At 46.7% G+C, this 25,608-nt stretch overlaps 1 protein-coding gene across 3 annotated transcripts in view; it reads left to right on the forward strand.

Annotated features, from left to right (window-relative positions):
• Positions 1-25,608, forward strand: part of LOC140427636 (1,4-alpha-glucan-branching enzyme-like) — an 885,145-nt gene that overhangs the window by 273,284 nt on the left and 586,253 nt on the right. The gene's annotated exons all lie outside the window — the stretch shown is intronic.

Consider the following 25,608-nt stretch of genomic DNA (forward strand, 5'->3'; position numbering starts at 1 on the left):
CTGGAACTCGCTGCCGGAGGAGGTGGTGGAAGCAGGGACGATAGTGACATTTAAGGGGCATCTTGACAAATACATGACTAGGACCCAGGAAGTGTAGAGGATTGTAGTTTAGTCGGGCAGCATGGTCGGCACGGGCTTGGAGGGCCGAAGGGCCTGTTCCTGTGCTGTACATTTCTTTGTTCTTTGTTAATACGGTTTCCCATCTTCCCATTGGACGATTGGACATCAGACTGACCATTTCCCAACCCGATTCATTTTTGACTATTAGTCAACCAGCCTTATTTCCCATTTCCAGTAACTTCAGAATTCGAAGGAAATTGAAAAACAACACACATTTTGCTCATTGCCGTGTGATTTGTTTTCCAGGGTTGGTCACCAGTAGAGTCCTGAAGATGAAACTTCAATTTCTGACACCTCCACGATAATCTTGGGAGGGTCAGTTACCTACCCTAGCCGTGCATGCACCCCCCCACACCTCTCTCCCCCCATCCCCATCCCTCGCCCTCACCCGACCTGTTCATTATTTCTGGCAAAGTCACGATCCTTTAAAACCGCGATGAGGAGGAATTTCTTCAGCCAGAGGGTGGTGAATCTGTGGAACTCTTTGCCGCAGAAGGCTGTGGAGGCCAAATCACTGAGTGTCTTTAAGACAGAGATAGATGGTTTTTGATCGATAAGGGGATCAGGGGTTATGTGGAGAAGGCAGGAGAATGGAGATGAGGTAAATATCAGCCATGATTGAATGGCGGAGCAGACTCGATGGGCCGAGTGGCCTAATTCTGCTCCTATGTCTTATGGTCTTGTGTAAATCAAATTTCCAGGTATTAAGCTTGTACAGAGGATTGCTGAGACTACACTCGAGTTTGTTTTTTTATTCATTCCAGTGATGTGTGCTTCGCTAGCTCGGTCAACATTTATTGTCCATCACTTATTGCCCTTGAGATGGTTGTGGTGAGCTGCCTTCTTGAACTGTGCAGTCCATGTGGTGTAGGTATACCCACCGTGCTAATAGGGGGGGATGTTCCAAGACTTTAACCCTGCGACAGTGAAGGAATAGCGATATGTTTCAGGACGGTGAGTGACTTGGAGGGAAACCTCCAGGTGTGGTGTTCCAGGTATCTGCTGCCCTTGTCTTCCTAGATGGTAGTGGTCATGGGTTTTGAAGGTGCTGTCAAAGGAGCCTTGGTGAGTTGTTGAAGTGCACCGTATCGATGGTGTACACAGCTTTTACTGTGTGTCAGTGGTGAAGAGCGTGAATGTTTGTGGATGAATTGCCAATCACGCAGGCTGAGTTGTCCTGGGTGGTGTCAAGTTTCTGGAGTGTTATTGCAGCTGCACTCATACAGGAAAGAGGAGAGTATTCCGTCACACTCCTGACTTGTGACTTGTAGAATATGGACACTGTTTGCGGAGTTAGGAGTTGAGTTACTTGCTGCTAACTTCCTAGCCTTTGACCTGCCCCCATTATTTACATGGCTAGTTCAGTTTAGTTTCTAGTCAACGATGTTGATAGTAAGGGGGGTTACAGTGATAGTAATGCCATTGAATGTCAAGGGGCGATACTTAGTTTGTCTCTTTGTGGAGATGGTCATTGCCTGCCACTTATTTGGCCAGAATGTTACTTGTCACTTGTCAGCCCAAGCCTGGATGTTGTCCACATTTTGCTGCATTTGGACATGGACTGTTTCAGTATCTGAGGAGTCAGGAATAGTGTGCAGTCATCAGCAAACATCTCGACTTCTGACCTTATGATCCAAGGAAAGTTATTGGTGAAACGGCTGAAGATGATTGGGCCTAGGAAACTACTCTGAGGAACTCCTGCAGTGATGTCCCGGAACAGAGATGACTGAACTCCAACAGCCACAATCATCCTTTGTGTTAAGTATGTTTCCAACCAGCAGAGAGTTTCTCCACAATTCCCATTTACTCCCCTTTTGCTAGGGCTCTTTGATGCTGCACTTGGTCAAATGCTAGCTTGACGTCAAGGGCAGCCACTCTCAAGTTACCTCTGGAATTCAACTCTTTTGCCTATGTTTGAACCATGGCTGTAAGGAGGTCAGGTGCTGAGTGACCCTGCGGAACCCAAACATGAAATGAAAAATGAAAATGAAAAATGAAAATCGCTTATTATCACAAGTAGGCTTCAAATGAAGTTACTGTGAAAAGCCCCTAGTCGCCACATTCCGGCGCCTGTTCGGGGAGGCCGGTACGGGAATTGAACCGTGCTGCTGGCCTGCCATGGTCTGCTTTAAAAGCCAGCAATTTAGCCCTGTGCTAAACCAGGCCCAAGATCATAGAATCAGTTAGGTTGACTCTATTGAAAGCACCTTTGATGGCCCCTGCCATCACTTTGCTAATGACCAAGAATAGACTGATGGGGTTGTAATTAGTTGGATTGGATTTGTCCTGCTTTTTGTGCACAGGACATACCTGGGCAACTTATCACTTTGCTGGGTAGATGCAAGTTGTCTCGAGGCATGGCAAGTTCTGGAGCACAAGTCTTGAGTATTATTTCCTGAATATGAGGACCCATTGCCTTTTCAGTATCCAGTACCTTCATTCATTTCTTGATATCATGTGGAGTGAATCGAATTGACTGAAGACTGGCGTCTGTGATGCTGGGGACCTCCGGAGGAGACCGAGACGGATCATCCACTTAGCACTTCTGGCTGAAGATTATTGCGAATGCTTCAGCCTTGTCTTTTGCACAGATGTGCTGGGCTCCTCCATCATTGAAGATGGGGATATTTGTGCAACAACCTCCTCCAGTGAGTTGTTTAATCGTTCATTACCATTCATGGCTGCATGTGGCAGGACTACAGACCCTAGATCTGATCCATTGATTGGGAAATTGCTTAGCTCAGTCTATTACTCGCTGCTTATACTGTTTGGCATGCAAGTAGTCCTCTGTTGTAGCTTCACCAGGTTGAAACCTCATTTTTCGGAATGTCTGGTGTTGCTCCTGGCATGTTTTTCTGCACGCTTCGTTGAACCAGAATTGATCCCCTGACTTGTTGGAAATGGTAGAGTGGGGGATATGCCGGGCCCTGAGGTTACAGATTGTGGCTGAGTACAATTCTGCTGCTGCTGATGGTCCCCAGCGCCTGATGATTGCCCAGCCCCGAGTTGCTGGATCTGTTTGAAATCTATGTCTTGTGTATACGGAGGCTGTGTTTATATCGAGAGACAGGAGTAGATGAAATGGAAAAATTCAAGAGGTTTAATGGCTGTGTTGCAAATCATGAGGGATTTGGATAGCAAAATAAGGAGATTCTGCTTCCAGTGCAAGAGGCTCAGTAACCAGCGGATACAGATTTAAGGTAATTGGCAAGAGACTAGGAATGACATGAGGAAATGAAATTTTATGCAGCAAACTGTTATCACCTGGAATGCGATGCCTAATGGGGCAGTTGAAGCAGATTCAATAGGAACTTTCAAAAGCGAATTGGATAAATACTTCAAGGGGTAAATTTGCAGAGCTATGACAAAACGATAGGAGAGTGAGACTAATTGGGTCTCTCTTACAAAGAACCAGGACAGGCCCGATGGTCTCTGCTGTATCGATGTGCGATAATGCTGATAGCCATCAATAGGAAGCTGGTTGGCTGTAGAGGCTGCGAGTGCCTACTTTCTTACAGCTGTTTTATTTTCACACTGTTGGTGTTGTTGTCTGCGCGAGTGCACACACGCACACCCGCACATACAAACACCCGCACATACAAACACCCGCACATACAAACACACGCACATACAAACACACGCACATACAAACACACGCACATACAAACACACGCACATACAAACACACGCACATACAAATACACGCACATACAAACACACGCACATACAAACACACCTGCACATGCAAACACACGCGCACACACAAACACACACACAAACACGCACACACGCACACAAACACACGCACATACAAACACGCCTGCACATACAAACACACCCGCACATACAAACACACCCGCACATACAAACACACCCGCACATACAAACACACGCACATACAAACACACGCACATACAAATACACACACAAACACACACAAACACACAAACACACACGCACATACAAACACACACGCACATACAAACACACACGCACATACAAACACACACGCACATACAAACACACACGCACATACAAACACACACGCACATACAAACACACGCACATGCAAACACACACGCACATACAAACACACACGCACGCACAGTCACGCACATGCACAGTCATGCACATGCACACACCCCACCCTACCCCATCACCAAAATTTCAAATTTCATGAGAAGAGCAGGAAGCATGGGCAGGATTCTCCGATCGCCGACGCTCCGCCCCCGATGCGCCGACTTCCCGACAGCATCGATCGTGTGTCCTCTCACTTTTTGTAAACCCAGCATGGCGGCTGCGGACTGTGTTCAACGCTGCCACAGTCGGTGAGGAGAGGGGGGGGGAGCTGTTCTGCTGGCAGGGTGGGCTTTGGCGGGGTTAGTCCGGGGGTGACGAGGGGTTTTAAAGGGGGACAGTTTTTGGTAGGCCGGGTCGGCACCCGGCCACGCCTTGTTGTACGGCACGGTAGCTGCCATGCGCATGCGTAGCCACGGACCCTTGCCATTCTGCGTCCGTAGCGGCAGGTAAAGCCGGGTGCGCTATGTGGTGCGGCTGCTAGCCCCTCACCAGTCACAGAATCGGTGAGGGCTCGGTGCCGACTTTGGCATCATAAAACGCCCGCGAATTCTCCGTTTGAGCCGGCAATTAGTCGCTGAAACGGAGAACCCAGCCCCATGTCTTTTGACATAAAAATTGTGCCTTGCATGTTTTCCTGGTGTGTTGGCCTGTGCTGTGATTTCTTCACTCCTTACAGCTTCCCTGAATCACAATATTCACTGGGATTTGAGTAAAGGATAGTAGTGGGTAATTTGTGTGTTGTGTCCATTTAAACTATGAAAACAGAGCTGCACAATTATAGGTTGTGTCTTCAGGGAACGTTTTCAGCACCAGGGTAACGTGCAGCTACTTCCAGGCTCGTGACTGGCCATGAATCTACGTAATTACATGAAATTTGTTTCAAATCCACAAACTGCAGAACTTTGTTCAAAGGCTCCATGCAAAAATGCACCATGCGAGAAATGTGGAATTATCCACTTTGGTAGGAACAATAGAAAGCAGAATACTAAATGGTGAGCGACTGGGAAATGTTTGTGTTCGGGGGATCTCTGGAGGGTGTTGTACAAAAATCAGGAAGCTAACATGCATTTACAGCAATTAATTTGGAAAGAAAATGTTAGCCAGTGGTTAGCACTGTTGCTTCACAGCGCCAGGGCCCCAGGTTCGATTCCCGGCGTGGGCCACTATGTGCAGAAACTGCACGTTCTCCCTGTGTCTGCGTGGATTTTCTCCGGTTTTCCGAAAGAAGTGCTTGTTGGGTGAATTGGACATTCTGAATTCTCCCTCTGTGTACCCGAACAGGCGACGGAATGTGGCAACTAGGGGCTTTCCACAGTAACTTCATTACAGTGTTAATGTAAGCCTACTTGTGACACTGATAAAGATTATTATTATGTAAGCGCTATTGCTAAGGGATTAGAGAATAAGGGTGACTGTGGTTGTACTAGGCCTTGGTGAGACCCACAGTTGGAATGCCGTGCACAGTATACATAAGGAAGGATATACTTGCCTTAACAGGAATGAAACAGAGGTTCAATAAATGGATATAAAAACAGAAAATGCTGGATAACAGGTCAGGCAGCATCTGTGGAGAGAAACAGTTAACATTTTGGATCTAAAAGGAAAGGGTGGGACTCTCAAATCCAGACACCCTGGATGTCAGAGAGCACTGAGAGTAGGATAAGGCAAAATTGGAAAGCTTAGCTGATGCCTAGAGCTCAATAATGCAGAAAGGCCAGAGGAGTATTGAAAGCATGGATTAAATTTAAAAAGGCCATTAGAAATGTAAAGAGAGGGCATGAAAAAATATTGAAGTGTAAAATCAAGAAAAACCCAAATTTACTTTAAGAAGGTCTATAAGATTGCAACAGGATCTTGACCAATTGGGCAGTGGGCTGATGAATGGCAGATGGAGTTTAATTTGGATAAATGTAAGGTGATGCATTTTGGTAGATCAAATCAGGGCAGGACCTACTCAGTAAATGGTAGTGAGTTGGGGAGAGTTACAGAACAAAGAGATCTAGGAGTACAGGTTCATAGCTCCTTGAAGGTGGAGTTGCAGGTAGACAGGGCGGTGAAGAAGGCATTCAGCATGCTAGGTTTTATTGGTCAGAATATTGAATACAGGAGTTGGGACGTCTTGTTGAAGTTGTACAAGACATTGGTAAGGCCACACATGGAATACTGTGTTCAGTTCTGGTCACCCTATTATAGGAAGGATATTGTTAAACTAGAAAGAGTGCAGAAGAGATTTACGAAGACTACTGGAATTGATGGTCTGAGTTATAAGGAGAGGCTGGATAGGCTGGGACTTTTATCCCCGGAGCACAGGAGGCTTAGGGGTGATCTTATAGAGGTCTATAAAATAATGAGGAGCATCGATAAGGTAGATAGTCAACACCTTTTCCCAAAGGTAGAGGAGTCTAGAACTAGATAGAGGGCATAGGTTTAAGGTGAGAGGGGAGAGATACAAAGAGACCAGAGGGGAACTTTCTTCACACACAGGGTGGTCAACAACTGGAACGAGCTGCCAGAGGCGGTGGTAGTTGGCGGGTATGATTTTTTTCCTTTAAAAAGCAGTTAGACAGCTACATGGGCAGGGTGGGTATAGAGGGATATGGGCCAAATGCGGGCAAGTGGGACTAGCTGAGTGATAGAAACTGGGCGGCATGGCCAAGCTGGGCCGAAGGGCCTGTTTCCATGCTGTAAACATCTATGACTTTTCTAAATATATAAAGAGCAAGAGGAAAGGGCAGGGTCAATTAGAGACCACAAAGCATAATTTCTATGTGGAGGTGGGAGACATGGCTGTGGTTCTCTCTGAATACTTTACGTCTGTCTTCACGAAGGAGGGGGGACAATGCAGGCATTGTCGTTGGGGAGGAGAAATGTGAAATATTGCGAGGAAGAAAATATTGATAGATTTAACATCTTTGAAAGTGGATTAAATTGCCTGACCCAGACCTGCTCAGAGAAGCAGTGGAGGTAAAGTAGAGGTTCTTACCTTTATTTTCCAAGCTTGCCTGGCCACAGGCATGATACCGGAGCACTGGAGAATCGCTAACAGTTGTTTAAAAAAGGAGGAAGGGTCAATTACAGACTAGTCAACCCAACCTAGGGGATGGGCAAGTTAACGAGGTAAATTCTGAGAGTAAGTAATAATATTTCTTTTGAAAGGCATAGATCAATGAAGAGCAGTTAACGTTGATTTGTAAAGAGAAGATCGTGTCTAACTTATTTACTTTATTGAAGAAATAATAAGGAAGGCCGATATGGGTAGCACCCTTGATGTAATCTCCATGGATTTCGGCAAGGTGCTGACAAGGGCCGACACAGCACACTGAAGGTTAATTATTGTTGGGTATTTTTAATGATTGGGTTCGTATCCACTGGGGTATTGAAGGGCTCAGTGCCGAGTCCATTCCTTTTCATGGTATATATCAGTGATTTAGACTTGAAGATATATGCGGCACGCTAATTAAGCATAAAATGGGTTGATGGCTGTAGATTGCAATGGAATGGTCGGATTGAAGTATACTCAATGACTGATTTCCACCGCCCTCTGGGACAGAGGAATCCAAAGATTCACAGCTCTTTGAGTGAAGGAAACATTGTTCATATCTTTTCTAAATAACACCTTATTCTGAGACTTTGACACCGTGTTCTAGATTCCCAGCCTCGGGAAGTATTTTCACAGCATCTACACTTAGGAATTTTATATTTCGATGTTATGTCACCTCCCATCCTTCTAAACTCCAAGGAATATAAGCCAGTGAAATAGCCTTGTGAACTTCCATTTCATTTGCCTCTCGGGCAAGTGTGCCCTTCCTTTAAGTAAGGAGACCGTAATTGCATACAGTATTCAAAGTGTGGCCTCACCAAGATCATGTTTCATTGTAGTGAGACTAATTAGGGGGGCTGGTTTAGCACAGGGCTAAATAGCTGTCTTTTAAAGCAGGCCAGCAGCACGGTTCAATTCCCGTAACAGCCTCCCCGAACAGGCGCCGGAATGTGGCGACTAGGGGATTTTCACGGTAACTTCATTTGAAGCCTACTTGTGACAATAAGCGATTTTCATTTCATTCTTAACCCTTCCGGCTCTCTGTAACATAAGGTAACACATCATTTGTCTTCCTCATTAGTTGCTGTACTAACCAATTAACTTGTGATTTGAAAACATTACCTTTAAAAATTATTGCTGCAGGGCGACAGACCAAGGGTTAGGTTGTTCCTTGGTGATACGGACATAGTCAATTTCTGTCTCATAAATTTTGGCAGGTTCTATATTTCTTCACTCAATGTATTGCAAACATTTTGGATTCTCTATCATGTTCAGTTGCTGAGCATATTGAAATCAGAGATTGATTCTGGGGTACTTGGGTAATTGGGGACAGGGCGATAAGGTGTAACTGAGTTGAAGATCATCCACAATCTGATTGGATGGTGGAGTAGGTTCAATTGGCCCAGTGTCTCACTGCTATTTATTGTTTCTATGCTAAGTATTCTCAGTGAGAACACTTTCAATTTTATAATAGTATTGTGGATGTAGTAAATCTGAGACAAAATCAGCAAATGCTGGAAGGCACTTAGCAAGTCTGGCAGCATCAATGGAGTGATGGGTACTTGAGAAAGATCATGGATCTGAAGCGTTAACTACATCTCCATCTCTTCACAGATGCTGCCTAACAATTTCAGAAGCTGCAATCTATTTCCATGCCTCTATTGATGGTGCTGCAAATCAGATTCTGAGGACCTTGAAGTGTCTTTTGGCTCCCAGTCCAATTGAGACTAAGGCTGGTTTCTGAAGACTGGCATCTTCAATGCTATCACCTGTCCATGGGAATGTGTTCACGAGTGCACGGCCTGAAGGGTAGCGGAAGCAAAATCAACAGGAATTTCAAAAGGGAATTGGATAAATACTTAGGAAAACTCGGGGCCTTCATGAATAACCTCAGCTGGTACGGAAATTGAACCCACACTGCTGGCCTTGCGCTGCATCACAAACCAGCTGTCTAGCCCCATGAGCTAAACCAGTTATTCATGGAGGTTATTCATGACGGCCCCGCCTTCTCAACCTTGCCCCTCGCCTGAGGTGTGGTGGTCCTCGGGTTAAATCGCCACCACTCAACTCCCCCCCCCCCCCCCCCCTTCCCCCCTCTCAAAGGGGAAAGTGGCCTCAGGTCACTGGGACTAATCTGACTTTGCCTTTATTGTATGTGTCTAAGGATAGCAGAATTGTAACCTGTGTGTTGGTTCCTGGAATTTTAATCAAAAATGATCAGTATCTGGGCTCTGGGGGAAAGTATGACTGACCAAATAATCTCGTGACATGTGACTTTTTAAAAACCAATTTCTGGGATGTGGGCATCGCAGGAGAGGTCAGCATTTATTGCCCTTCAAAAGGTGGTGGTGAACTGCCGCCTTGAACCGCTGCAGTCCCCGAGGTGTAGGTACACCCACAGTGCTGTCAGGGAGGGAGTTCTACGATTTTGACCCAGCGACAGTGAAGGAACAGCAATGTTTTTGCAAGTCAGGATGGTGAATGACTTGGAGTGAACTTCCATGTGTCTGTTGCCTTTGTCCTTCCAGATGGTAGTAATTTCATTTTGGAAGCTGCTGCCGAAGGAGCTTTGGTGAGTTCCTGCAGCGGTGGAAGGAGTTAATATTTCTGCAAGTGTGCCAGTCTAGCGGGCTGCTTTGTCCTGGATGGTGTCGAGCTTCTTGAGTGTTGTTGGAGCTGCACATTCCATCATACTCCTGACTTGTGTCTTGTAGATGGAGGACAGATTTTGCGAGGTTAGGAGGTGAGTTGCTCGCTGCAGGGTTTCTACCTCTTGTAGTCACAGTATTTATATGGCGAGTCCAGTTCAATTTCTGGTCAATGGTAACCCCCTGGATGTTGATTGGATTGGATTGGATTTGTTTATTGTCACGTGTACCAATGTACAGTGAAAAGTATTTTTCTGCGAGCAGCTCAACAGATCATTAAGTACATGAAAATTAAATAAAAGAAAATACATAATAGGGCAACACAAGGTCCACAGTGTAAATACATAGACACCGGCATCGGGTGAAGCACACAGGGGTGTCGTGTTAATCAGGTCAGTCCATAAGAGGGTCATTTAAGAGTCTGGTAACAGCGGGGAAGAAGCTGTTTTTGAGTCTGTTCGTGCGTGTTCTCAGACTTCTGTATCTCCTGCCCGATGGAAGAAGTTGGAAGAGTGAGTAAGCCGGGTGGGAGAGGTCTTTGATTATGCTGCCCACTTTCCCCAGGCAGCGGGAGGTGTAGATGGAGTCAATGGATGGGAGGCAGGTTTGTGTGATGGACTGGGCGGTGTTCACGACTCTCTGTAGTTTCTTGCAGTCTTGGGCCGAGCAGTTGCTATACCAGGCTGTGATGCAGCCCGATAGGATGCTTTCTATGGTGCATCTGTAAAAGTTGGTAAGGGTTAATGTGGACATGCCGAATTTCCTTGGTTTCCTGAGGAAAAATAGGCGCTGTTGTACTTTCTTGGTGGTAGCGTCGACGTGGGTGGACCAGGACAGATTTTTGGAGATGTGTACTCCTAGGAATTTGAAACTGCTAACCATCTCCACCTCGGCCCCATTGATGCTGACAGGGGTGTGTACAGTATTTTGCTTCCTGAGGTCAATGACCAGCTCTTTAGTTTTGCTGGCATTGAAGGAAAGATTGTCGTCGCTGCACCACTCCACGAGGTTCTCTATCTCCCTCCTGTATTCTGACTCGTCGCTATTCGAGATCAGGGCCACTATGGTCGTATCGTCAGCAAACTTGCAGATGGAGTTGGAACCAGATTTTGCCACGCAGTCGTGTGTGTACAGGGAGTAGAGTAGGCGGCTAAGTACACAGCCTTACGGGGCCCCGGTATTGAGGACTATTGTGGAGGAGGTGTTGTTGTTTGTTCTTACTGATTATGGTCTGTGGGTTAGAAAGTCGAGGATCCAGTTGCAGAGTGAGGAGCCAAGTCCTGAGGTTTTGGAGCTTTGATATGAGCTTGGCTGGGTTTATGCTGTTGAAGGCGGAGCTGTAGTCAACAAATAGGAGTCTGATGTAGGAGTCCTTCTTGTCGAGATGCTCTAGGGATGAGTGTAGGGCCAGGGGGATGGCGTCTGCTGTGGACCGGTTGCGGCGGAATGTGAATTGCAGTGGACCAAGGCGTTCTGGGAGTATGGAGGAGATATGCTTCATGACCAACCTCTCGAAGCACTTCATTACGACTGAAGTCAGGGCCACTGGTCGGTAGTCATTGAGGCACGTTGCCTGGTTTTTCTTTGGCACTGGTATGATGGTGGTCTTCTTGAAGCAGGTGGGGACCTCGGAGTGGAGTAGGGACAGGTTAAAGATGTCCGCGAACACATCTGCCAGCTGGTCTTCGCAGGCTGTGAGTGCACGACCAGGGATCCCGTCCAGACCCGTCGCCTTCCGAGGGTTCACTTTCAGGAAGGCCAATCTGACTTCGGAAGCTGTGATGGTGGGTATGGGTGTGTTATGGGTTGCTGGGGCACTCGACAGTGGATCGTTGGTTTCCTGCTCGCACCGAGCATAGAATGCATTGAGTTCATCGGGGAGGGGTGCGCTGCTGCTGGAGATACTGTGTGGCTTCGCTTTGTAACCTGTCATTTTGTTTAGGCCTTGCCACAATCGCCGAGAGTCTGTAACGCTAATCTGTGACTCCAGCTTGGTTTGATATTCTCTCTTGGCATCTCGGTTGGCTTTGCGGAAGTCATACCTGGATTTCTTGTATAGGTCAGGGTTGCCTGACTTGAATGCCTCAGACCTGTCCTTCAGTAGGGAGTCAATCTCGCGATTGATCCATGGTTTCCGGTTGGGCAACGTATCTACTGTTTTCTTTGGCACGCAGTCGTCCACACATTTGCTGATGAAGTCTGACGGTGGTGGCATTCTCATTTAAGTTGGTCGCTGATAGTGGGGGCTTCAGCGAAGATAATGGCATTGAATATCAAGGGCCGATGGGTTAGATCTTGTCGGAGATGGTCATTGCCTGGCATTTGTGTCGTGCAAATCTCAATTACTACTTGTCAGCCCAAGCCTGGATATTGTCCAGGTCTTGCTGCATTTGGACAAGAACTGCTTCAGTATCTGAGGAATTGTAAATGGTGCTGAAGATTGTGCAGTCATCCGCAAACATCCCCACTTCTGACCTTACAATGCAAGTAAGGTGATTGATGAAGCAGCTGAAGGTGCTTGGGCCTCGGACACTTTGATGTGTTTTTTTATATCGTGTGTGGTGACTCCCTGATTATAATCCTTCATTTCCTGATGTGTTTTGCTTTACTTTCAAGAATAAATTAATTGTACTACCCATGGGTGAGCAAAGACCCACAAACTCCCCCCCCCCCCCCCCCCCCAACCCACCCCACCGTCACCCGAAATGCGGCAGCTCTTAGCTGGCACCTTGAAAATCATTGCATTATAGTTCAACCAGGTTGATCATGCCTGAACTAAACACACGGCTGGGTTGGAAGTGGAACACGATCTCAACTTCTGAATTGGTGGCAATAACAAAACCAGGCAATGCACCCAAATTCGGGGAGGTGGTGGCATAGTGGTCTTGTCACTGGATTAGTAAACCTGAGGCCCAGAGTAATGCTTTAAGGTTACTTGGTTCAAATCCCACCACTGCAGATGGTGAAATTTGAATTCCATAAAAATCTGGAATTGAAAATCTAATTTTTTAAATATTCATTCTTGGGGTGTGGGCGTCGTTGTTGCCCAACCCGAATTGCCCTTGAACTGAGTGGCTTTCTGGGCCATTTCAGAGGGGGGCACAGGTAAGAGTCAACTGCATCGCTGTGTGGGCCTGGAGTCACGTGTAGGTCAGACCGGGTAAGGTCGGCAGATTTCCTTCCCTGAAGGACATCAGTGAACCAGATGGGTTTTTACGACAATCGGCAATGGTTTCATGGCCAACATCAGACTTTTTTAATTGCAGATTTTTATTGAATTTATATTTCACCGTTTGCCGCGATGATGACCATGAAACCATTGTTGATTGTTTTAAAGACCCATCTGGTTCACTCATGTCCTTCAGGGAAGGAAATCTGCCATCCTTACCTGGTCTGGCCTACATGTGACTCCAGACTCACAGCAATGTGGTTGACCTTCAAGGGCAATTAGGGATGGGCAATAAATGCTGGCCCATCCTGCGCATCCACATTCTTTGAATTAATAAAAAATAAGTAAAACTCATCAATAAATGTAATTGTAACATTCAGTTATAACATGAAGGTACTCAGTGTCCTCAATTTTTGATATATGTGATGGAAGCCATCTGCAGTAAATAGGGGATGGTCCCAACTTAAAGATAGCCCTTAAACTGACTGATCTAAAATGTCAGAACAGACAAAAATTGCATTTTATAATAATAACAGTAATAACCTTTTATTGTCACAAGTATGAAGTTACTGTGAAATAATAATAATAACCCTCGTCGCCACATTCTGACGCCTGTTCACAGATTTTAATCCCAGTTATAATGTTGTAAGGTGCACCATTCCTGTGGTCAGCCTAGTCAGAGGTTTAACAGTCATTAGCTTGCATTCAGTTTATTGAGATCACATTATTGGAAATGGTGGAGAAAATAAAAGCTTTAAAAAAAAATTTAGAGTACCCAATTCATTTTTTTCCCCAATTATAGGGCAATGTAGCGTGGCCAATCCACCTACCCTGCACATCTTTGGGTTGTGGGGGGCGAAACCCGCACAAACACTGGGAGAATGTGCAAACTCCACACGGACAGTGGCCCAGAGCTGGGATCGAACCTGGGACCTTGGCGCCGTGGGGCAGCAGGGCTAACCCACTGTGCCACCGTGCTGCCCGAGAATACAAGCTTATAATTTTATCTCAGAATCCCAATGGCATTGACAACCCACTCCTGACAATTCTGTGATTTATGAAGTCACCTTGATTAAATTTCAGTCTTATCTATTACACTTTCAGATCTATCACTACCGTTTCCATGACTCCCAATCTGTAATCCACTGGGGTATGTTGCTAACTTTTGGTTGGCTCTTAAATCGTAATTTGCTCTGTTTGTTTAACCTTTGCTCTAGAGTCGCCAGGTATCTTTATGATACCGCCACGAGGTTCAAGTTCAAGTAATGATCAATAACTCAATACACCGATTAGTAAGATTCAAATCAAAACACATTTATTATACACAGTAAATCACTACTCATGCATAACTCTACTTTCTACTCTATTTCTACAACTAACAGGCCTATACTTAGCTTCGGACTAGCCCACCAGGTCAGGGGAACAAATGGCCTTTCGTTCAGGTCCTGAGTCTGCAGGATTCAAAAGCTGGTATGGACTGGTAGCTAGGAGCGCCTATCTCGTAGCGAGCGTTGACTTGAGACTTCCTTGCTTGATGAGGCAGCTTGGGCAGTTCACTCTCAAGGGTTGATTCGCTGCTGAGTGACCTTGCCAAGAAGGACGATTTGAACTTGGGGGCTTTACTTTATAGTCCCCAGGGGCTTCCCGCTCTTCGGGGCGGACCCCGTACCTGGTTCCAAGTGATTGGACTGCTTTCCGATCACTTGGATCGATTTCACCAATGCTGGAGCGGTTCCCTGATCGCTGGGCGGTCCCTAAGTGTCCGTTGGCCTTCCTTTGTCTTGGCTCCTGCTGGCGCCGAGGAGTCTGGCTTGGCTTTATTCACCTTAACTGTTGCCATTGTGCCTGGGAATCGCACATTACTATGCAGGTGGCTGCTGGTTTCGGTGCTGTCTGGTTGTTTTGCAGGTTCCAATATACATGATTTCTGTATTTGCTAGTCTTTGCCTGTGTTGGCTGAATTTCCCTTCAGCCTTTGCGGTTCTCCATTTTAAGTCAGGAAGTGGCCAACTCAGGTGGCTACAGGTAATGCTTTACTCCATGTCCAATTTGGAAAAATAGTGGAGGAGGGAGAAGGGTTTGATCGAGAAATAAGTTGCTCTTACTGTTTGGCCTGAGCTTCGCAAATGGCATCACTAGGCAGATTGAAAATCAACACCATTGTCTCCCTGATTTGAACACAGAACACACAGTGCAGAAGGAGGCCATTCGGCCCATCAAGTCTGCACCAACCCACTTAAGTCCTCACTTCCACCCTATCCCCGTAACCCAATAACCCCTCCTAACCTTTTTGGACACTCAGGGCAATTTAGCGTGGCCAATCCACCTAACCTGCACGTCTTTGGACTGTGGGAGGAAACCGGAGCACCCGGAGGAAACCCACGCACACACTGGGAGGATGTGCAGACTCCACACAGACAGTGACCCAAGCCGGGAATCGAACCTGGGACCCTGGCGCTGCGAAGCCACAGTGCTAACCACTTGTGCTACCGCGCTGCCCAATTTGCAGACCTTTTACTAATATCTTTCTCAGGAATGTCGTGGCTGAGAACTTTATTTTGGGTGAGAGGTTGTTTTGAGGCAGATGAGCAATACAGGAATAGGAGGCGGCTAATTCTCCCCTCCGACCTGTTTCCCCTATCCAATTAGACCATGGCTGGCCTGTGTCTTATCCCCATCTGTCTACCTTGGTTCCGTACTCCTGTATTACCTTTACTTAACAAAAATCTATCAATCTCGGTTTTTAAGACCTTGTCCCTCATCAACCCAACTCCCCCAGTTTTTTCTGGGAGTGGGTTCCAGATTTGTGACCATCTGTATTTTAGTGTAATGTGCGCCAACGCATTGTGTCTCAATTCCAGTTATATAAAGCTCTGGTCACAGAGCATCTGGAGTACGGCAGTCAGTACTGGGCACATCAATGACAAAGATAGAATAGCCTTTGAGTGAAGAGTTTTCTGACACCAGCCCAAACTTTATGCTCCCTTGTTTGGAGGAAATAATTCCTCTTTATCTAATGTATTGACTTATCTTAAACCCGTCAATGAGGTCACCCCTTATTCTGTTATACTGCAGGGAGTACATGCCTGATCAATGCAATCTGCGCTTTAACCCTGACAAGGCTTTCTTGAGGTGAAGTGCCCAGTACTGACTGCCGTACTCGACATGGGTTGTGACCAGAGCTTTATATAACTGCACGGTAGCACAGTGCTTAGCACTGTTGCTTCACAGTGCCAGCTTCCCAGGTTCGATTCCCGGCTTGGGTCACTGTCTGTGCGGAGTCTGCACGTTCTCCCCGTGTCTGCGTGGGTTTCCTCCGGGTGCTCCGGTTTCCTCCCACAAGTCCCGAAAGACGCGCTGTTCGGTGAATTGGACATTCTGAATTCGCCCTCTGTGTACCCGAACAGGCGCCGGAGTGTGGCGACTAGGGGATTTTCACAGTAACTTCATTGCAGAGTTAATGTAAGCCTACTTGTGACAATCAAGATTATTATTGTTATTATTATTAACTGGAGCTGAGACACAGTGCGTTGCCGCACATTACACTTAAAATACAGATGGACACCAATCACCAACTAGGTTTACACTTGTTCCATTTGTTTATTGTTCAGGAACCTGAATTTTTCTATCTATTCTGTTCCTTTATCCTTCCCGTAGAGGCTTACAACTTTTCATATTGTCCTTCAAATGACAACCGATCTTTTCGAAAAATGTGTTCCTTGCAAGGCTGGAGAACGTGTCAATATTTGAGAATTGCCCATTTCACAGTAAGCCTGTTTTGCAGAGTGAGTGTTTTATCACTGGATTCTGCTTTTCACTGTCAGATAACTGCTGACTACCAAAACAGGTGGGCTGTAATTGTGGATGGTGTTGTCACCGAGGTTTCAAGAGAGTGTTAGATGATGTCGCAGGAAGTGTGGAGGTGCCTTGAGATCATGTTTTAAGTGATTCAAACACCAAGGTTGAAGTGCTGGGCAGGGGAAACTTGAGGCATTGAATTTAGATGCGGCACAATATTTGTATTGCCGCTGTATGAATTGTATTGTCTGAATTTTATTTCCAACCTGCCTCATCGCCCACTCGACACTGCTAATAACGTGTGAAACAAGGATAAGGATGAGTAAAATGCCAAATAATGAAGGTGCTGGAAATAGGAGAATGTGCATGTTGAGGCCTGTCCTGACTTCACAGCAGACTTCCGAATTGAGGATGTGCTATCGTGTTCATGAATGAGCATCATTGTCTGCACTTGTTAAAAAGCAACCGCTATGAATTCTTAGCAATCATTTTTTTTTTGTTTGGAGTTGCTGAGCTCCATTAGGAAGGAGCTGGATTAGCATCAGGATGGTACAATTCAATACAGTTCAAGCAGGCTGGGAGACATTTTGGAGCTTTGCAGTGGGTGGAGTACAGACTCCGTAAACAACACGTTACTGCAGGGGAGTTCGATCAGCTTCCCTTTTTAAAAATATATTTCTTCATTCGCCTCCTTTTTCACAGTTTCTCCCAAATTTACACCCACCAACAATAAACAATAATCAGTAACAAATATGTCAATCCCCATATCAATAACAACGATCCCATCCTCCCACCAAACCCCAAATATTCGCCCACATGTTCACACGAACAACTGACAAAAAGGAATCAGGAATCACCCACAGTCGCCATTAACACCCACCGCCCCCCTCCCCCCAACCCTCCCACCTCCCCCCCAACTAATGTGCGATGTGATCCAGTTCTTGGAAGTGAATAATGAATAATGCCCATGAATTGTAGAACCCCTCCATCCTTCCCCTCAGTTCAAACTTAACCTTCTCAAGAGTCAAGAATTCCAACAGGTCCCCCCGCCACGCCAGGGCACAGGGTGGGGAGATTGATCTCCGCCCCAACAGGATCCGCCTTCGGGCGATCAACGAGACGAAGGCTACAACATCTGCCTCCGTACCCGTTTCCAACCCTGGCTGGTCCGACACCCCGAATATGGCCTCCCAGGGGCCCGGGTCCAGTTTCACATGCACCACTTTAGAGATTACCCTAAAAACCTCCTTCCAGTAATCCTCCAGCTTTGGACAGGACCAAAACATATGAACGTGATTAAGCCCCCCCCCCCCGGAACGTTTGCACACATCTTCTACTCCTTCAAAGAATCGGCTCATCCTCGCCCTCGTGAGGTGTGCTCTGTATATCACCTTCAGCTGTATCAGCCCCAACCTCGCGCACAAGGTGGAGGCATTCACTCTCCGGAGCACCTCACACCAGACCCCCTCCTCCATATCCTCTCCCAACTCTTCCTCCCACTTTGCCTTGATCCCTTCCAGCGGCGCCTTCTCCTCTTCCAAAATAGCTCCGTAGACCGCTGACACTGCCCCCTTCTCCAGTCCCCCTGTCGTCAGCACCTCCTCCAGCAATGTGGAGGCCGGCTCCCCCGGGAAGTTCTGTATCTCTTTTCTGGCAAAATCTCGAACCTTCATGTATCTAAACATTTCCCCCTGCTCCAGCCCATACTTCGCTTCCAGCTCCTTCAGTCCTGCAAACCGACCCCCAAGAAACAAATCTTTAAGTGCCCTTCTCCTCCCATTTCCGAAAATTTCCATCCCACCTCCCTGGCGGATCAGCTTCCCTTGACAGTCTTTCAGGGCTGGGCCCCTTCAGCTGTGCCTGGTTCTTTCAAATTCCTGAGATGTTCCTTACTGCTCACTCTTTTCAGAAAAAATGAAAGAATTTTTTTCACCTTCTTAGTCACTCGAATCTCAACTCTTGCTGAAAATGGGTGAGTGATGGGCGTTCTGCCTTCCTTTATAATATCTTCTGTTATTCCATAAATACAAATTTAATTCATAAATCTGGGATTAAAATCTCGTCTCATTAAACCGATCTGGTTCACTAATGTCCTTTTGGGAAAGATGGCCGCTGGCCTTATCTGGTCTGCCCCACATGCGCCTCCGGACCCACAGAGGTACAGATGACTCTTCATTGCTGGTGCATAACAAGTCTGTGATTCTGAGAATGTCCCAGGATACCTCTCAGTTATCATAAACCGCTGTTTCAAAAATACCGCACACCTCATTCCATTACAATGATCCTATACTCATTCAATATCGTACAACACCGCAGACCCTAGTTACATTCCCACAATACCACACTCCCTCATTACACTCCTGACATACACACTCCCACATTACCGCACTCCCTCGTTACACAGCAGCAATACTGCACACCTAGGTTAAACTCCCGCAATACAGCAGTCCCTTGTTACACTCCCGCAATACTGTACTCCTCGTTACACAGCAGCCGTACCCCACTCTCTTGCTACAGTTCAATACCTCCTCCCTCGTTGCATACCCGCAATACCGTATTTCTTCCTTTTGCTCCTGCAATATGTCACTTGCTCGTGACATTCCCGCAATACCGCATCCCTCATGACATTCCTGCAATACCGCGCTCCCTCATGACACTCCCGCAATACCGCGCTCCCTCGTGACATTCCCGCAATACCGCGCTCCCTCATGACATTCCCGCAATACCGCGCTCCCTCATGACATTCCTGCAATACCGCGCTCCCTCATGACATTCCTGCAATACCGCGCTCCCTCATGACATTCCTGCAATACCGCGCTCCCTCATGACATTCCTGCAATACCGCGCTCCCTCATGACATTCCTGCAATACCGCGCTCCCTCATGACATTCCTGCAATAACGCGCTCCCTCGTGACACTCCCGCAATGCCGCGCTCCCTTGTGACATTCCTGCAATAACGCGCTCCCTCGTGATACTCCCGCAATACCGCGCTCCCTCGTGACATTCCTGCAATAACACGCTCCCTCGTGACATTCCTGCAATACCACACTTGCTCGTGACACTCCCGCAATACCACGCTCCCTCGTGACACTCCCGCAATACCACGCTCCCTCGTGACACTCCCGCAATACCGCGCTCCCTCGTAACACTCCCGCGATACCGCGCTCCCTCGTGACACTCCCGCAATACCGTGCTCCCTCGTGACACTCCCGCAATACCGTGATCCCTCGTGTCACTCCCGCAATACTGCGATCCCTCGTGACACTCCCGCAATGCCGCGCTCCCTCGTGACACTCCCGCAATACCGCGCTCCCTCGTGACAGTCCCGCAGAACCGCACTCCCTCGTGACACTCCCGCAATACCGCACTCCCTCGTGACAGTCCCGCAATACCGCGCACCCTTGTGACACTCCTGCAATACCGCGATCCCTCGTGACACTCCCGCAATACCGCGCACCCTTGTGACACTCCTGCAATAACGCGCTCCCTCGTGACACTCCTGCAATACCGCGCTCCCTCGTGACACGCCCGCAGTACCGTGCTCCCTCGTGACATTCCCGCACTACCGCGCTCCCTCGTGACACTCCCGCAATACCGCGCTCTCTCGGGACAGTCCTGCAATACCGCGCTCCCTCGTGACACTCCTGCAATAACGCGCTCCCTTGTGACACTCCTGCAATACCGCGCTCCCTCGTGAAACTCCCACAATACCGCGCACGCTCCCTCGTGACACTCCCGCAATACTGCTCTCCTTTGTGACACTCCGTGACCAAACTCCCTCCTTCCAGTTTTACACTGCACTCTACTGTTATAGTCCGATACCGCACTGTAGCAATACCACACTCCCTCGTTACACTGCAGCAAAAGTGCTCTCCTTCATTACACTGCACACCCTTGTTTCATTCCTGCAAGACTGTAATCACTCATTGCACTTCTGCATTCCGTTGTTTTACTCTTGCAATACTTCACTCCCTTGTTACAGTCCTGCAATACCACATTCCTTCCTTGAACTGCAGTAATACCGCACAACGTAGCTGCACTCCCATAATGCCGCACGCTCGTTACACTCCCGCAATACTGCACTGTTGTTTCAGTCTCGCTATACTGTATTCCTTCGTGACACTCCTTTGTGACGCTCCCGCAATACCGCATCCCTTTGTGACGCTCCCGCAATACTGCATTCCTTTGTGACGCTCCCGCAATACCGCATCCCTTTGTGACGCTCCCGCAATACCGCATTCCTTTGTGACGCTCCCGCAATACCGCATCCCTTTGTGACGCTCCCGCAACACCGCATTCCGTTGTTAGACTCTTGCAATACTTCACTCCCTCATTGCACACAAGCAATGCCACACTCTCTTGTTACAGTCCTGCAATACCGCACTCTTTCCTTGCATTGCAGTAATACCGTACACCTTAGCTGCACTCCCATAATACTGTGCTCTCGTTACACTCCCGCAATACCGCATTCCTTTGTGACTCTCCCCAATACCGCATCCCCTCGTGACGTTCCAGCAATACCGCATTCATTCGTGACGCTCCCACAATACTGCATCCTTTTGTGACACTCTTGCAATACCGCATTCCTTTGTGACGCGCCCGCAACACCGCATCCCTTCGTGACACTCCCGCAATACCGCATTCCTTTGTGACATTGCCGCAGTACTGCATCCCTTCGTGACCCTCCTGCAATATCGCGTTCCTCGTGACACTCTCTCAGTAATGCAGCCCCTAGTGACAGTTCCGTAATACTGCACTTCCTCAATAAATGTGAGCATCAGCCTTAAATAATGTGATTCATGTGCAGCTTAACTGAACTAACATCATCCTGAATCTGGTGACGGCAGTGCCGACTAAGTTAAGCTGTTGGTACATTGTGTTCAGTACCAAACTTTGGGTGCAACCGTGCAAACTCCACTTGAACCAGGAAAATGTGTTTGCTTCCTATGCAGTTAATCGATGATTAATTGGTTTGTTTGGCAACAAATTTTCAATTGAACAGATTGCGAAGCAGTAAAAAGCTGTATGAGAATTGCGTGATGTATTTTTATTGTTCTTTCCCTTGTAAGGCTGTTCCACTCAGAGTGTGACGGTCAGCTAAGAAAGCACAGGAACCTATATTCTGTAACATCTTTGAGTCCCTCAGCACTTTGCAGCCAATGAAGTACTTTTTAAATGGTCTCCAGTGTTGAAATGCGGTAACTAATTTGCATTTAGCAAGCTTCCACAATGCGATGATGACGAGATCTTCTGTTTCAGTTATAGTGATTGAAACCGAATGGCCCCAGTCTTCAAGCAAAATAGTGCCATGGGAACGTTTGCATTCACTCGGCAGAGGGGGCTTTGGGTTAACCTCTCATCAGAAAGGCAACACATCCAACTTTGCAGCACTCTCTCACTGTAGGCTTCGGATTTTGTGGTCAACTCTCTGGACTGGGGCCTGAGTTCCTGACATTCTGACTGTCGAGTGTTACTCATCCAGCCCGGCTTGCACATGTAAAGCACTTTTCCTGTTTTAGTCTGATGATCATCTTTGCGTAATCAGTGCGCTTTAATTAGGTTTAATTGCCTTGAACTGTCTGCTCAAGATGAATAATGCTTTGACGTTCCAATTCCCTAGCTAACCTTAAAATTTAGTCATAAAATTAGCTTCTTCATTATTGCACTATTTTGGAATAATTGATTTCTATATCAAGGATCTTAGATAAATGATATTCGGTATGGCCTCACTTATTTTTGAATTTGATTCAACCTCTGCTTCTCAACTGAGACGTACATAGCGTAGAAACTCCACAGTTTTAATATATATGTATATATTTGCTTTGCTATGTCAGTTTGTTCTTTGTTGCTGCCTCTCAAAGTGTTGATGTTTAACCATGAGTGAGCAAAGAGAATATTGATGGTCTAGCAGTCTTTTCCTGCTTTCCTAACATTCTGCATCGTGACCACTAAGAAACAAATCGAGAAGATGCATTTTATTTTAGACCTGGCAATGTGTAAAGAGGCTGGGTTAATTCCTGACCTCGTAGTGAAGGAGATCATCGCATGATCAAATTTCCTACTCAGCTTCAGAGTGTGAAGCTTGAAGCTGAAACTAAACTAAAGTAAAGGCGCTTACAAGGGTATAAATACAGAGCTGACCAGATTGGGGAAAGAGGTTCAGCAAGTTCAAAGAGAGAGAAGCCGCGGGAGACGTTTGGAGAGTGTTTTCATGATTCTGAGCCGAGCTATATTTAACTCCGAAGGAGAAGGATGTATCATCTTGTGACTAACCAAGGAAGTCGAGGCTGCTATCAAATTGAAAGAAGAGTGTAAAATTCTGCAAAGGTTAGTGGTAGACTGTAAGATTGGGAATATTCTAGAAACCAGCAAAGGATGACAAAGGGTGACATATTGGAGCTGAGAGAAAACTAGCAAGAAATATACAAGTAGACAGTAAAAGGTATATAAAAAGAAGCAGAGTAGCTAAAGTGCGTGTTGGTCCTTTAGGGGGTGGGACTAGAGAATTAATTGTGCAAATTAAGGAAATGGCAGAGACTTTGAGTAACTTTTGGAAAGAGGGAGACGGTGGCATAATGACAATGGGCTAGTAATCCAGAGGTCCAGGTTAATGCTCTGAGGGCGTGTGTTCATGTTCCATCATGGCAGCGGGTGGAATTTAAGTTCAATTAATACATCTGGAATTAAATCTGTTGACCAAGAAACCATTGCTGATTGTTTTAACACCCATTTAGTTCACCAATGTCCTTTGGGGAAGAAAAACTGCCGTTCTTACTTGTCCCGGCCTACACGTGACTCCAGACCCACAGCAATGTGGTTGACTCTTAAAATGCCCTTTGAAATGGCCAAGAAAACGACTCAGTTGTATGGAACCACTTTCAAGTCTAAAAGGAATGGGACAGAACGGACCACCTGGCATCGTCCCAGTCCTGACAAACCTGCAAAGTCTCCCTTACGAACACCTGGGACCTTGTGCCAAAATTGGCGGAACTGTCTCAGAGTCAAGCAGCAGCCTGATGTAGTCATCCTCACCAAACCATACCTTACAGACAACGCCTCAAGCACCACCATTACCAGAGGCACAGTGGGTATACAGTTGGCAGGGAGTTCCCCTAGAAGTTTTCAACATTGACTCTGTCCCCCAAGGCATCATGTCAACATGGGCTAAAAACCACTTGCTTCCTAATAATAATAATAATCTTTATTAGTGTCACAAGTAGGGTTATATTAACACTGCAGTGAAGTTACTGTGAAAATCCCCTAGTCGCCACACTCCAGAGCCTGTTCGGGTACACTGAGGGAGAGTTCAGAATGTCCAATTCACCTAACAAGCACGTCTTTCGGGACTTGTGGGAGGAAACCGGAGTGCCTGGAGGAAACTCAGGCAGACACACGGACAACAGACCCAATCCCCATCTCAGTCGATGGATCAGTACTCCTTCACGTTGAACACTAGTTGGAAGCAGCAGGGTGGAAAGAGAACTAAATGTCCTCTCTTTGAGACTGAATTCAGCCCAGCACTACTGACTGAGCTGGGCTGAATTCTGAAGGACATAGCTGCTAGACTGGGTCTGCGGCAGGTGGTGAAAGAAAAACCTACTTGACCATTATGATCCCAGAGCAGAGCCCAACAGACATCATTTTACCAAGCCGAAACCTAATTAACTCCACAGGGAATCCCCTTAATCAAAACAAAATTGCATTAGCCCTAACTTTTACCATGGTTAATTGCACCTCAGGCTCTTAAAAGCTCTGTTGTCTTTCAAACTAGGATTCTTTTAAAAACATGACTGCAGCAGTCAAACACACTCTAACCCAGACTTTTAACCCTTACTTCACCAAATACTTATTACACAATATATCTAAATTCTTACATTTATCACCGACCTTGTCCTCTCCAATCAACCTGTCAGAGATGCAGCTATCCATTCAGGTATTGTTAAGAATGAACACTGCTCAGTCCTTGTGGAGACAAAGTCCCACCTTGCCATTGAGGATACCACCATGTTAAATGAGATAGACTTTGAACAGGTTTAGCAACTCAATAATTGGGTCTCCATGAGATGTTGTGGGCCATCGGCAGCAACAGTGTTGTACTCAACCACAATCCGTAACCTCGTGGTCCAGTGTATTCGGAGCTCTACCATTACCATCAAACTGGTGGGATCAGCCCTGGTTCAATGAAGATTGTACAAGAACATATCAGGAGCAGCACAAGTCATAACTAAAAATGAGGTCAACCCGGTGAAACTACATCACAGGAATACGTGTGTGCCAGGCATGGAAACAGCAAGCGATTGGCAGAGCTAAATGATCCCACAAACAACGGATTAATCTAATCAATCATGAATGGTGGAGGACAATTAATCAACCAACAAGAGGAGGCTGCACAAATTATCTCCACCCTCAACAATTGGAGAGCCCAGCACAACGGTGCAAAAGACGAGGCTGAATAAATTGCAACCAACTGTAGCCAGAAGTGCCAAGTGGATGATCCATTTTGGCTCCTCCCATCCCCAGCATCTCACATGCCAGTCTTCAGACAATTTTATTCTGTGATCTCAAGAAATGCTTGAAAGCACTGGATACTACAAAGGTTGTGGGTCTTGACAACATTCTAGCATGATTGAATTCCAGAACTAGCCGCATCCCTGTCCAAGATGTTACATTACACTCCAACACTGACATCAAACCGCCAATATGGAAAATTGCCCGGTCTATCCTTTCCACAAAAACAGGACAAATCTAACCT

Source organism: Scyliorhinus torazame, chromosome 8 (genome assembly GCF_047496885.1).
Source record: "Scyliorhinus torazame isolate Kashiwa2021f chromosome 8, sScyTor2.1, whole genome shotgun sequence".
NCBI lineage: Eukaryota > Metazoa > Chordata > Chondrichthyes > Carcharhiniformes > Scyliorhinidae > Scyliorhinus > Scyliorhinus torazame.